General features: G+C 38.2%; 1 protein-coding gene across 7 annotated transcripts in view; it reads right to left on the bottom strand.

Moving 5' to 3' along the window:
- Window positions 1-13,647, bottom strand: part of LOC131430838 (calmodulin-lysine N-methyltransferase) — a 66,044-nt gene that overhangs the window by 12,935 nt on the left and 39,462 nt on the right. For 2 of the 7 annotated variants that reach the window (XR_009229571.1, XM_058596061.1), the window contains exon 1: window positions 141-534. The exons of 3 other annotated variants lie outside the window; for them this stretch is intronic. The gene's annotated coding sequence lies outside the window, so the exon portion shown is untranslated. Of the gene's footprint in view, window positions 1-140; window positions 535-13,647 lie in introns of those variants that run through there. 2 more of the 7 variants (XM_058596063.1, XM_058596062.1) reach the window with 2 other exon arrangements.

Raw genomic sequence — 13,647 nt, 5'->3', positions numbered from 1 at the left:
TTTGTATCGCTGGTATTATTTTTTTTTGAGTCACAAAATGCAGAGAAAAACTTTTTTTATAAAGCATATTATCTGCATAATCAACAGATTATTGGTAATAAATCGGTTGATGATATTGTTTTAGTCATATGTAAGATTACCTGGCATATGATGCCGTTCGATGCCGATAGATCCTTTCAAACTATGTCACCTTCATGAGCAGAAACACTCGATCTTAACTGTACACCATGCTATGGATCACTTTTAATATCAATGGCTAAAATTATATAATGAAAAAAGATAATCTCACTATAAATTACAGGAATTTGACGCGCGCGTCTTGTCTAAACCAGAAAAAAGCAATACAGCACTGTTCGTTCGTCGTGACGGCGATGCTCCCGAAACGAAACGTAAGCATCAACTAAACCGAAAAATTGATCAAACTTTGCGCTCTACTCTGCCTAGCATGACCACTGCCTGCGATTGGATGCTGCGGACCTTTCGTGTGCCGGGGAGAAAAATCTACCAACCAGCCAGCAGTACGAACGACCGGCAGAAAACTAAAGTAGCTGTTCTGCTGCCAAGCAGCAGATCCGATGCTACTGGGGAAGCTACTTATACTTATGTTGCTGGCTGGCCCAGTCCCACATATCATGACGATGATGATGCTGATGATGATGATGATGATGATGATGCTGTCTATGCATTTGCTTACGTTACTGATGCAATTGCGGTAAATCGAAAGAGGGTCGTGTCGACAAGTTTTTAACCCTTTCAATCATTAAGCAACGTGGGTTGATCAGGCATGCTGTTATTGAAAATGTTAAATCCAGAACTTCTTAAGCCTCTTTGATGTGGTATTTATGCATTAATTTTGGCACCATTGTCTCTCAGTGGTGTTCAATAAAAGTTTCGAATTTCGATTTTAACCGTAAAAGTGGACCTAACTCAATAATAAATACAGCTTCAATCCGATGATTGTTCAAAATCCTAACACTGTCTCTGGATGTTGGTTTTTCTCAATAAACCTGTTACAAAATAAATAAAAGCAAGTTTTTATTCATCTAGTGGTGTAATGATGGCTTTCTCATGTTACTATGGAATTCTTCAAAACACTCTTCATTGTATTTTTGGTCAGCAACTGACAAAACCTACGAAATATTACAGCTTTGAGCAAAATTTAGTAATATTTTTAACGTTTTCACTCTAAATGACGATTTGAACACGCTTCACAATGTAATTCCGAAACCGGAATTACAGCTCATGGGACAAAATCTTTCATTTGAGCCTAAGTTTTTGAAAATCGATTTAGGCATTTCTAAGAATATGAGGTCAATTTGTATAGAAACGCGCTCTTTAAATTTAATATTTCATTCTAATCAGCTTTTAATTTCGTATGTGGATAAAATTCCATAGCGTTCAATGGGATCGTGAGATCCTTCTTTTGAACCTCAGATTGTGAAAATCGTCTCCGAGAAAATCTCAACGAACTGAATCGAATGACATATAACGCTCGGCTCTCCGGACTTTTTTTTAAAGTTGATTTTCACAATGGTTAGCTAGTTAAAAATAATCAATTTGAATAAACTGATCTGATTTGGAATCTTTTGGATAAATTTGAACTTTTTAACCGATTAAAACTTTTTTATTGATTAACAACTTGATTAGATACTACCTAATTTACCATATTGTGCATGCTAACATGACATATAGTGTAGTACTAATATCTACTTTCCCTTTATGAAATGCTATTCTCTCGAATGCTCAGCTTCTGTAACTGAGTATCGAAAAATTGCGTGTTTGTTTCCACTCTATGAACGAGCTATTTCTTTTTGCCTTTCTCATAAAGAAAGGCTATGCAATCGCTGTGAAAACCGACTTTACAACCGAGGCCCGGAGGGCAGATTGTCAAATACCAATCGACTCAGTTCGTCGAGATCACAAAATGTCTGTGTGTGTATGTATGTATGCGACAAATAATGTCACTCAATTTTCTCGGAGATGGCTGAACCGATTTTCACGAACTTAGATTCAAATGAAAGGTCTTAAGGTCCCAGACAAAGTTCCTGAGTTTCATTTGGATTCGGTTCCGGAATTACATTGTGATATGCAATAAAAAAAAGGAAAAGTCACAGTCACACACGTTTCTCAGATATGGCAGAACCGATTTTCACAATCTTAGATTAAATTGAATGGCCTTATGTCCTCATAAAATTTTCTTGAATTTCATATTTAATCGACTTCCGGTTCCGGAATTACAAGGAAATATGTGCAAAATTATTAAATAATAAGCACTCAATTCTCTCGGTTTTTTTAACCGATTTTCACAAATTAAGAAGCAAAAAAAAGTCTTAAAATTCTTTAAAAAGTCTTCGAGAAGTTCATCCAGATCCGACTTCCGGTTCCGGTTTTTATAAAACTTGCTGCTAAATTCATCTAATTGGCAGATCTTGTTAGTTAGTGAATATATAAAACTACTTTGGGACTCCTAGTCCTCGGTTTCCGCTTCCGAAAGCACCGATAATAGTGAAGAAAATCTTTAAAACCGGAACTAAATGCAAAACTAGTAGGCGACGGTACGTGCGGCTTTGATCTGTTCGCAGCGTGCTTTGTTGAATTTCGTATAGCGTGCAGGGTTACCGCATTAAAATTTGAAATTTTTCATAGGTCAAAAAGTTTAAAATGAGACTCACTCAATTTTCTCAGAGATGATTTGATCGATTTTCACAAACAGGCTCAAATAAAAGTTCCTATAGTCTCATAGATTGCTGTTTAATTTAATCCGAATCCGACTACCGGTTCCAGAACTATAAAGTAAAGTGTGTTTAATCATTTAGTACGACAATGAAAAACAAAGAAAAATTCTTATTAACTTGACATAACTGTTTACAAATTGAAAAGGTTATGTTAGTTTATACCCAAAAAAAAGTTTCTTTTGTCGTGAATACGACTTACTTTACTATGGGGCGCCTTTTCAAAATTAGCCATATGGAAGAATGGGCAGAACTTAATCGTGAATATCTCGACTTGTATTAATGGTAGCAACATAATTCTTTCACCATTTCATCAAAAATATGATCAGGAATTCAGGATAATATTTTGAACAGTGTGCGATAACCACAAACAACTCAAAAATTAAGTTTTCTTAAAATTTGAAAACAACGCGGAAAACACCTTACTTTCGCTTGGGTTTTTCGCGCAAGGACGACGATTTTGAGGTAGTCAGGCACATATCTTCAACTGAATGCGTATAAAAGGGGAACCGTGGTCAAAAATCGATCAGATTCGTCATCTAACACTCGATGTGGATAGACGAATAACCTACTACGACTAATTTCGATTTTGTTTTATTTTTTATTCGCAGTTGTCTACCTACCCAAGCTATGGGTAAAAACCGCCATAGATCCGAGAAGGATCCAAAGGATGCTAAGCGTCTGAAGCCAAGTGATGTACAGGTAAACCGTTTGCTGAGTAAAAACCAATATGCTGATCTGCCAGTAGATGTCGAAGAGGAACTGCAGAAGAAGGAAAAAATGCCGCCTTTCTACCTGAAGGGCTTCCCACCAACTCTACGCTCGGATTTCAACACACTGATCAGCAAAGGACTACAGGCAACAATCCGTTTATGTACTGAAGGCTACAAAATAACTGTTCCGGCTTTGAACCACTACAAAGGAGTGGAATGCTATCTGAAGCAGACAAAAGCGGAATACTTCACACACGATATTGCCGCCAACAAACCTATGAAGGTTGTAATTCGAGGACTACCCGACATGATGGAAGCCGAACTAAAGCAGGCACTGTCGGAGGCTGGACTAAAGCCTTTGATGGTATTTAAAATGAAGCGCCATAATACGGACAAAAAGTTTAGAGATCAACTGTACCTGATTCATCTGGAGAAGGGATCCATCACCATGAGTCAACTGAAAACGATTAAATCGTTATTTCACATAATCATCGAATGGCAAAAGTATAAACCGGTACATCGGGATGTCACACAGTGCACGAACTGTTTGAACTACGGCCATGGAGCGAGGAATTGCCACATGAAAAGTCGGTGCGGGAAATGTGCCGAACCACACAATACCAACGATTGCCTACTAGATGACATCGCTGTAAAATGTGTGAACTGTGATGGCGACCATCCATCTACTAGCAAATCGTGTCCCAAACGTGCTGAGTTCACAAAAATTCGACAACAGGCATCCCGTAAACAATCAACGCACAAGAATGTTCCACAGAAGGATGAAATTAATTTCCCACGGCTCCCACCGAAGAGGGATATTCCGAATTTGCCGCCACTTCCTCGCAGCAATCCAAAGACTTCAGCCTCTGGATCCCAAAAAGAATCTTCCTCAAGAATCCCTCCGGGATGGGGCAGTAATCAACCACAAGCAAAGGATGACTCTGGTGATTTATTCTCTGCTGAACAACTGATCGTCATTTTTGAAACAATGACAACAAAACTACGAAACTGCAGAACGCGGTTAGATCAAATCAACGCCTTAGGCAAATTCATCATCGAATATGCAATATAATGAGTTGGTTATAGTAAATTGGAATGCTTGCTCACTCAGGAGCAAAACTGCTGAATTGTCCGACTTTCTTCAAGAGAAGAATGCCGATATTGCTATTTTAACTGAAACTCATCTTAAACCTGAAATTTCTATTTTTATTTCCAATTACAGGATTCACAGGCTCGACAGGACAACTACCAGAGGAGGGGGAGTTGCCATTGCCGTTAAACGATCCATTCAGCACAGGCTTCTGTCAGCCTTTAAATTGCAACTCATAGAAGCCATCGGAATTGAGATTACAACGACGATGGGACCCATCATCATCATTGCAGCGTACTGCCCCAAACAAACCAATCTTCGAGATGGTACGTGTGCATCATTGAAGCGAGATCTGGCTATGCTCACTCGACGACAGAACAAATTCATCATTGCTGGGGACCTGAACGCACGGCATGAGCTGTGGGGAAACAGAAGACAGAATCGAAACGGATTCGTACTTGCCGAAGATTACGAAGCTGGACAATACAACATCTTCGCTCCGGATCAACCAACGCGACTTTCCAGATCGGGAGTTCATTCCATTTTGGATATATTCATCAGCAACATCGCCATAGACAGCTCTCCGGTTGTTTTCAACGAGCTCTCTTCCGACCACTTTCCAGTAATATTGACGTTGGGATCTTCACCAGAAACAGTGCCTATTCAACCTAGGAGGAACTATTATCGCACCGATTGGGTCCAATTTCAACATATCGCCGACCAACTTATTAATATCGATTTGCCACTTGATTCCCCGATGGAAATCGATGCAGCCCTATCTTCCTTCCAGCATTCAATCACAGTCGCTCGTGATAGGACGGTTCCAGTACAACACATGCCGAGTTCCTCTCTTCAAATCGACAGTGTCACCAAGAAACTCATCCGACTTCGGAATATCTACCGGAGGCAGTATCAACGAACTGGCATTCTAGATAGGAAGACTACTTATAACAACTTAACTAGGATAATCCAGGAAAGATATCTGAGCTTCGCAACAGGAACTTCCAGCAAAAGCTTCGAGAAATTCTCCCACATTCAAAGCCCTTCTGGTCCTTAACGAAGGTGCTTAAGAAAAAACCGAAGCCTATTCCTCCTCTGATGTCACCCCAGGACGCAGCTGAAGGAATACCTTTAATCACACCAGTAGAGAAGGCAAATGCGCTAGGCCAGCAGTTTGTGTGTTCTCACAATTTAGGACTTAACATTGTTAGTCCATATGAAAGAGCCGTTGCTGATAGCGTAGCTGAGGTTGACCAATCAGACAGCTTGGTTCCTGAGGAAAGTAGAGTCACTGCGAATGAGCTGATGGCTTTTGTGAAAAAATCCAAAAATATGAAGGCCCCCGGTTTCGACAACACATTCAACATTGAGCTGAAACATTTGAGTATTCGCTCATTTGTCTTCTTAGCTAAAATTTTTAACAGGTGCTGGGAGCTTGGTTACTTCCCTTCAATGTGGAAGTTAGCTAAAGTTATCCCAGTTTTGAAACCGGGGAAAGATCCTTCCTTTTCCAAGAGCTATCGGCCCATCAGCTTACTCTCTGCCCTATCCAAGCTGTTTGAAAAGTCAATACAAAGGCGAATTCTTGCTTTTGCAGATGAACAGGATATATTTCTGGAAGAACAGTTTGGGTTCCGGAAAGGAAGATCCACCATCCACCAACTCACCAGGGTTAACAACGTCATCCAGCAAAACAAATCAGTGTCCAAAACGACTGCCATGGCAATATTGGATATTGAAAAGGCATTCGATAATGTGTGGCACGATGGCCTGGTGTTTAAACTGCATCGGTATAATTTTCCCATGTATCTTATTAAAATTATCAAAAATTATCTTGCAGATAGAGCATTCCAGGTTTCTCTGAATAATGCACTTTCAGAAAGATTTACTATTCCTGCTGGTGTACCCCAGGGAAGTATCCTAGGTCCCATTCTATACAACATTTTCACATCAGACATCCCACCTCTTCCAGGTGGTGGTGTTCTGTCACAATTTGCTGATGATACTGCCATTCTTTACAAAGGTCGTGTCATTAATGCTCTGAAAAATAAACTACAGACAGGTCTGGACGCTTTAACGGAATATTTTACAAGCTGGAAAATTGTGATCAATGCAGCAAAAACTCAGGTCATCTTGTTTCCACATTCAAGATCTCCAAAACTTGTTCCATCAGACGAATGCAGAATACGATTCGGTGATGAGGTCATTCAATGGTCCGATGAAGTTATCTATCTAGGACTCACCTTTGACAGACATCTGATATTCAGGTCACATGTTGACAAAATCGTGCAAAAATGCAGCATACTCATTAGGTCTCTGTATCCGCTGATTTGTAGAACATCTAAACTATGCCTGAAGAATCAGATGGCTGTCTATAAACAAATCATCTACCCCGCAATTGAATACGCAATCCCTGTTTGGCGGGGCTGTGCACGAACACACAAACTTAGGCTTCAGCGCATTCAAAGTAAGATCTTAAAGATGATTCTAAATCTACCCCCTTGGACAAGAACTAGTGAAGTACATGAGATGGCCTCACTGGATATACTAGAACAAAAATTCGAACAATACTGCACGAAATTTGAAGAGAGGTGCTCAATCTCTGAAATACAAATAATTCAAAATTTGTACGTATTAGGTTAAGGATAGTTATAAGTAGGTAGACATTTTATAAATAATTAAAATAAATATTATGATTAAACATTAGTATGTAAAACAAGAGTAACTAAAACACCTAATATTAATAACGAATCGTATGAACAACAAAGATGAAAGGCCAAAGGGTCAAAACACTTGTACTGTAAAATGTTGATGTAATACACAAAAATAAGATTAATAAACAGATATTTATGCAAAAAAAAAAAAAAAATGCAAAAATCGATCATTTCTTTTCGTGCGTTCGATGGAAGCAGACGTCGTGGGAGTGGAATCATCAACCAGCAGCGACGGACCAAATTGAGTTCCTCAATTTGGTCCTTGTGAATGCTAGAACCGAATCCCTACAGCATATTGATAATTTCTTTCAATAAATTATGCAAATCCGAAATGAAATAATCGACAATAAAATTCTGTATGCGGCTATTTTTATAGCCGTTAGGACCGCCCATTAGTGAAAAAGCTACAAACGAAATCACATAAAAGGAAATCTCTTAACAAAAATTCAATCAGTTTGGATTCAATCACCACTGCGAGCAGATGTGTTTTGTGTCGTCTGCACGCTTTCGACAACAGCGATTACGTCACAGTTGCCAGTCATTAGCAGTGGGAAAAAAACAACGGTGGAGAGCATTGCACAATATCAGCCGTTCTAATGGCTCTAAAAGTTTTCTAAAGAACTATTAGGATTTGTTGTTCGCAAATCGTAGGGAAATATCCTCAGTTTACTGCAAATCAAGAACAGTTTGCTTGAATTTGTGCACTTTTCGCTGTGTGAAATTCACAGTAATCGAGATCAAGTGAAGCCTTTTTTTGCAAAAAATGTTTTAGAGTTTAATGTCGTAGAGAATTACGCAATTTGACTCTTCTGAATGCTGGAAACGAATCCCTACAGCATATTGATAGTTTCTTTCAATATATTATGCAAATCCGAAATGAAATAATCGACAATAAAATTCTGTATGCGGCTAATTTTATAGCCGTTAGGACCGCCCATTAGTGAAAAAGCTACAAACGAAATCACATAAAAGGAAATCTCTTAACAAAAATTCAATCAGTTTGGATTCAATCGCCACTGCGAGCAGAGGTGTTTTGTGTCGTCTGCACGCTTTCGACAACAGCGATTACGTCACAGTTGCCAGTCATTAGCAGTGGGAAAAAAACAACGGTGGAGAGTAGAGGCGTGCAAAACAGCTCATTTTGGTGAACAGCTCCGAACCGATCAGCTCACCAAAGTGAACCGATTCGATGTATCAGCTCATCAGCTCTTTTATTTTGAACTTAAGGTTCATTTTGTGCGCCGTTTTTCTTATGCACCGGTTTTTTTTCAAATGCATGATCGAAATTGAATCATTGATTTGCAATGATGCAATGAATGCCATGCGAAATAATTTATCTTCAATTGATGTCGACTAAATTGAATCTCTTAAAGAGCCGAAGATCCGATCAGCTCGTAGCGTGTTCCCTGCGTCATAATGCAGTGAACTGGGTAGCAAATGAGTGAGCTGGTGAGCTGCGGTTCTTTTAAAAAGAGCTGTGAGCTGTCAGCTCACTTCAATGATTCGATTCACTGGAACAGCTCAGGAGCGAATTGCCCATCTCTAGTGGAGAGCATTGCACAATATCAGCCGTTCTAATGGCTCTAAAAGTTTTCTAAAGAACTATTAGGATTTGTTGTTCGCAAATCGTAGGGAAATATCCTCAGTTTACTGCAAATCAAGAATAGTTTGCTTAGATTTGTGCGCTTTCGCTGTGTGAAATTCACAGTAATCGAGATCATGTGAAGCCTTTTTTTGCAAAAAATGTTTTAGAATTTAATGTCGTAGAGAATTACGCAATTTGACTCTTCTGAATGCTGGAAACGAATCCCTACAGCATATTGATAGTTTCTTTCAATATATTATGCAAATCCGAAATGAAATAATCGACAATAAAATTCTGTATGCGGCTATTTTTATAGCCGTTAGGACCGCCCATTAGTGAAAAAGCTACAAACGAAATCACATAAAAGGAAATCTCTTAACAAAAATTCAATCAGTTTGGATTCAATCACCACTGCGAGCAGATGTGTTTTGTGTCGTCTGCACGCTTTCGACAACAGCGATTACGTCACAGTTGCCAGTCATTAGCAGTGGGAAAAAAACAACGGTGGAGAGCATTGCACAATATCAGCCGTTCTAATGGCTCTAAAAGTTTTCTAAAGAACTATTAGGATTTGTTGTTCGCAAATCGTAGGGAAATATCCTCAGTTTACTGCAAATCAAGAACAGTTTGCTTGAATTTGTGCACTTTTCGCTGTGTGAAATTCACAGTAATCGAGATCAAGTGAAGCCTTTTTTTGCAAAAAATGTTTTAGAGTTTAATGTCGTAGAGAATTACGCAATTTGACTCTTCTGAATGCTGGAAACGAATCCCTACAGCATATTGATAGTTTCTTTCAATATATTATGCAAATCCGAAATGAAATAATCGACAATAAAATTCTGTATGCGGCTAATTTTATAGCCGTTAGGACCGCCCATTAGTGAAAAAGCTACAAACGAAATCACATAAAAGGAAATCTCTTAACAAAAATTCAATCAGTTTGGATTCAATCGCCACTGCGAGCAGAGGTGTTTTGTGTCGTCTGCACGCTTTCGACAAGAGCGATTACGTCACAGCTGCCAGTCATTAGCATTGGGAAAAAAAAACAACGGTGGAGAGCATTGCACAATATCAGCCGTTCTAATGGCTCTAAAAGTTTTCTAAAGAACTATTAGGATTTGTTGTTCGCAAATCGTAGGGAAATATCCTCAGTTTACTGCAAATCAAGAACAGTTTGCTTAGATTTGTGCACTTTTCGCTGTGTGAAATTCACAGTAATCGAGATCAAGTGAAGCCTTTTTTTGCGAAAAATGTTCCAGAGTTTAATGTCGTAGAGAATTACGCAATTTGACTCTTCTGAATGCTGGAAACGAATCCCTACAGCATATTGATAGTTTCTTTCAATATATTATGCAAATCCGAAATGAAATAATCGACAATAAAATTCTGTATGCGGCTATTTTTATAGCCGTTAGGACCGCCCATTAGTGAAAAAGCTACAAACGAAATCACATAAAAGGAAATCTCTTAACAAAAATTCAATCAGTTTGGATTCAATCACCACTGCGAGCAGATGTGTTTTGTGTCGTCTGCACGCTTTCGACAACAGCGATTACGTCACAGTTGCCAGTCATTAGCATTGGGAAAAAAAAACAACGGTGGAGAGCATTGCACAATATCAGCCGTTCTAATGGCTCTAAAAGTTTTCTAAAGAACTATTAGGATTTGTTGTTCGCAAATCGTAGGGAAATATCCTCAGTTTACTGCAAATCAAGAACAGTTTGCTTAGATTTGTGCACTTTTCGCTGTGTGAAATTCACAGTAATCGAGATCAAGTGAAGCCTTTTTTTGCGAAAAATGTTCCAGAGTTTAATGTCGTAGAGAATTACGCAATTTGACTCTTCTGAATGCTGGAAACGAATCCCTACAGCATATTGATAGTTTCTTTCAATATATTATGCAAATCCGAAATGAAATAATCGACAATAAAATTCTGTATGCGGCTATTTTTATAGCCGTTAGGACCGCCCATTAGTGAAAAAGCTACAAACGAAATCACATAAAAGGAAATCTCTTAACAAAAATTCAATCAGTTTGGATTCAATCACCACTGCGAGCAGATGTGTTTTGTGTCGTCTGCACGCTTTCGACAACAGCGATTACGTCACAGTTGCCAGTCATTAGCAGTGGGAAAAAAACAACGGTGGAGAGCATTGCACAATATCAGCCGTTCTAATGGCTCTAAAAGTTTTCTAAAGAACTATTAGGATTTGTTGTTCGCAAATCGTAGGGAAATATCCTCAGTTTACTGCAAATCAAGAACAGTTTGCTTGAATTTGTGCACTTTTCGCTGTGTGAAATTCACAGTAATCGAGATCAAGTGAAGCCTTTTTTTGCAAAAAATGTTTTAGAGTTTAATGTCGTAGAGAATTACGCAATTTGACTCTTCTGAATGCTGGAAACGAATCCCTACAGCATATTGATAGTTTCTTTCAATATATTATGCAAATCCGAAATGAAATAATCGACAATAAAATTCTGTATGCGGCTAATTTTATAGCCGTTAGGACCGCCCATTAGTGAAAAAGCTACAAACGAAATCACATAAAAGGAAATCTCTTAACAAAAATTCAATCAGTTTGGATTCAATCGCCACTGCGAGCAGAGGTGTTTTGTGTCGTCTGCACGCTTTCGACAAGAGCGATTACGTCACAGCTGCCAGTCATTAGCATTGGGAAAAAAAACAACGGTGGAGAGCATTGCACAATATCAGCCGTTCTAATGGCTCTAAAAGTTTTCTAAAGAACTATTAGGATTTGTTGTTCGCAAATCGTAGGGAAATATCCTCAGTTTACTGCAAATCAAGAACAGTTTGCTTAGATTTGTGCACTTTTCGCTGTGTGAAATTCACAGTAATCGAGATCAAGTGAAGCCTTTTTTTGCGAAAAATGTTCCAGAGTTTAATGTCGTAGAGAATTACGCAATTTGACTCTTCTGAATGCTGGAAACGAATCCCTACAGCATATTGATAGTTTCTTTCAATAAAATATGCAAATCCGAAATGAAATAATCGACATTAAAATTCTGTATGCGGCTATTTTTATAGCCGTTAGGACCGCCCATTAGTGAAAAAGCTACAAACGAAATCAGGTAGAAACAAGCCTCTCAACAAAATCGTAGGGAAATATCCTCAGTTTACTGCAAATCAAGAATAGTTTGCTTAGATTTGTGCACTTTTCGCTGTGTGAAATTCACAGTAATCGAGATCAAGTGAAGCTTTCTTTGTTTTTGCGAAAAATGTGAAAAAGGGGAATGCGTGCATAATTCATACAATTGATATTCGGAAGTGTTAAGGAGCATGTCAGTTGTTTTCGTATTCACGACATCCAGTTATGTCTCTGACATTACCCACCCGCCTTTTTTTATTCAAGATTGAAAATAAAATTCTTCACAGAATCTTCTATAGATATTTTTGAAAATATAAGAAACATGAGAAAGGCATCGTTACACCACTAGGTGGATTAAAAAGGGTTTTCAGATATTAGGTCTGTATAATTATATGATTAAAAGTGCTTACAGATGTATCTTGTTATTTTCCGGAACTTACGTTGATGAATAAACGTGTTAAAATGATTCGAAAACGATTATCCTGGAGACCCAGAATCAGATGCAAGTGATCCGTATCAGATACAAGAAGCTACAATATTGGACGTGACACAAAAATCTGTGCTACTACGCCTGAAAGCACAGGTATTCATCTAAAAAGCGGAGGCGAAAAATGAGTTGTAGGCGAATGTGGCAAATCCGAGGTGTATCCAAAGTTTTTAATCGCATTATACTGATAAGGAGAAGTATTTTTTTAAATAATAGCTCAAAGCGCAAATAGACACAAATTCCCGATGAACATGGTAAACAAAAAGCTATCTGAACCAGAAAGTTTTGAAATCGTCGCCAAAGTAAGACAATTAGAGATTATACTAAAAAATATTCCAAGTAGTTTGAACGAGAAACGACAAAACATGTTCACATGGTGTGACTGCGTTTAGAAACTGTTTGGGTACTGGGGAAAGGGAATTTAAGCCTTGTCCGCCTTGTATTCTAGGTTAGGCGTCATTTGCCTACCACTTGCTTAGAACGATGTACAACTTTCTTTTAACGCTCTGCTTCTGTTTCGTCTATAGAACTAAAAATTGGTTATAAAACTAAAAATTAGTTATTTAAATTTTGTATTTTATGTATGCATTGGGCCTGGGTAAAACCGGTTTGAAATGTATCGTTCGAAAAAAGATTTTTGATGCAAAAAATTCTCTATTTTATGTATTGAGTGCATATTATAAATTCAAAGATATAAGAAAAGTTACCAGCATTTCAACACTTACAACTCTATTTTGTTTCGATACGTAATATTAATGCACCTACTACACCCAAACATCCGTTTACGAACACTTTTTTACGTTAGCTCTTTTTACGTAACTATTTTTGCGAACCAAATCCCAAACAACGTTAATTTTTTTTACGAACCTACTTCGTAAAAAGAGATTTTTGCATACAATGAAAACCCTTACAATATGGGTATTTTCGGAACGGATTTAACGAATAGGTGCCAAAAGACCTTGTTTAGGGTCGTTCAAAAAGCCAAGATGGCGACGTCTGGTTTATTTATATTCCTTCAAACCCCTTACAATATGATTATTTTCAGAACGGGTTTGATGAATAGATGCCGGAATAAAATGTTGAAAACCCTTACAACGAATTTGATGAATAGGTGCAGAAAAACACATCACACAAAACAAATCCGTTCCGGAAATATCCATACTGTAAGAGTTTTCAAGAAATACCATAAAACTGAAAGTTGCCATCTTGGATTTCGGAT

Source organism: Malaya genurostris, chromosome 2, assembly GCF_030247185.1.
Source record: "Malaya genurostris strain Urasoe2022 chromosome 2, Malgen_1.1, whole genome shotgun sequence".
NCBI classification, from domain to species: Eukaryota; Metazoa; Arthropoda; class Insecta; order Diptera; family Culicidae; genus Malaya; species Malaya genurostris.
The sequence above is the reverse complement of the archived record's forward strand: the minus strand, read 5'-3'. Positions and strand labels throughout refer to the sequence as shown.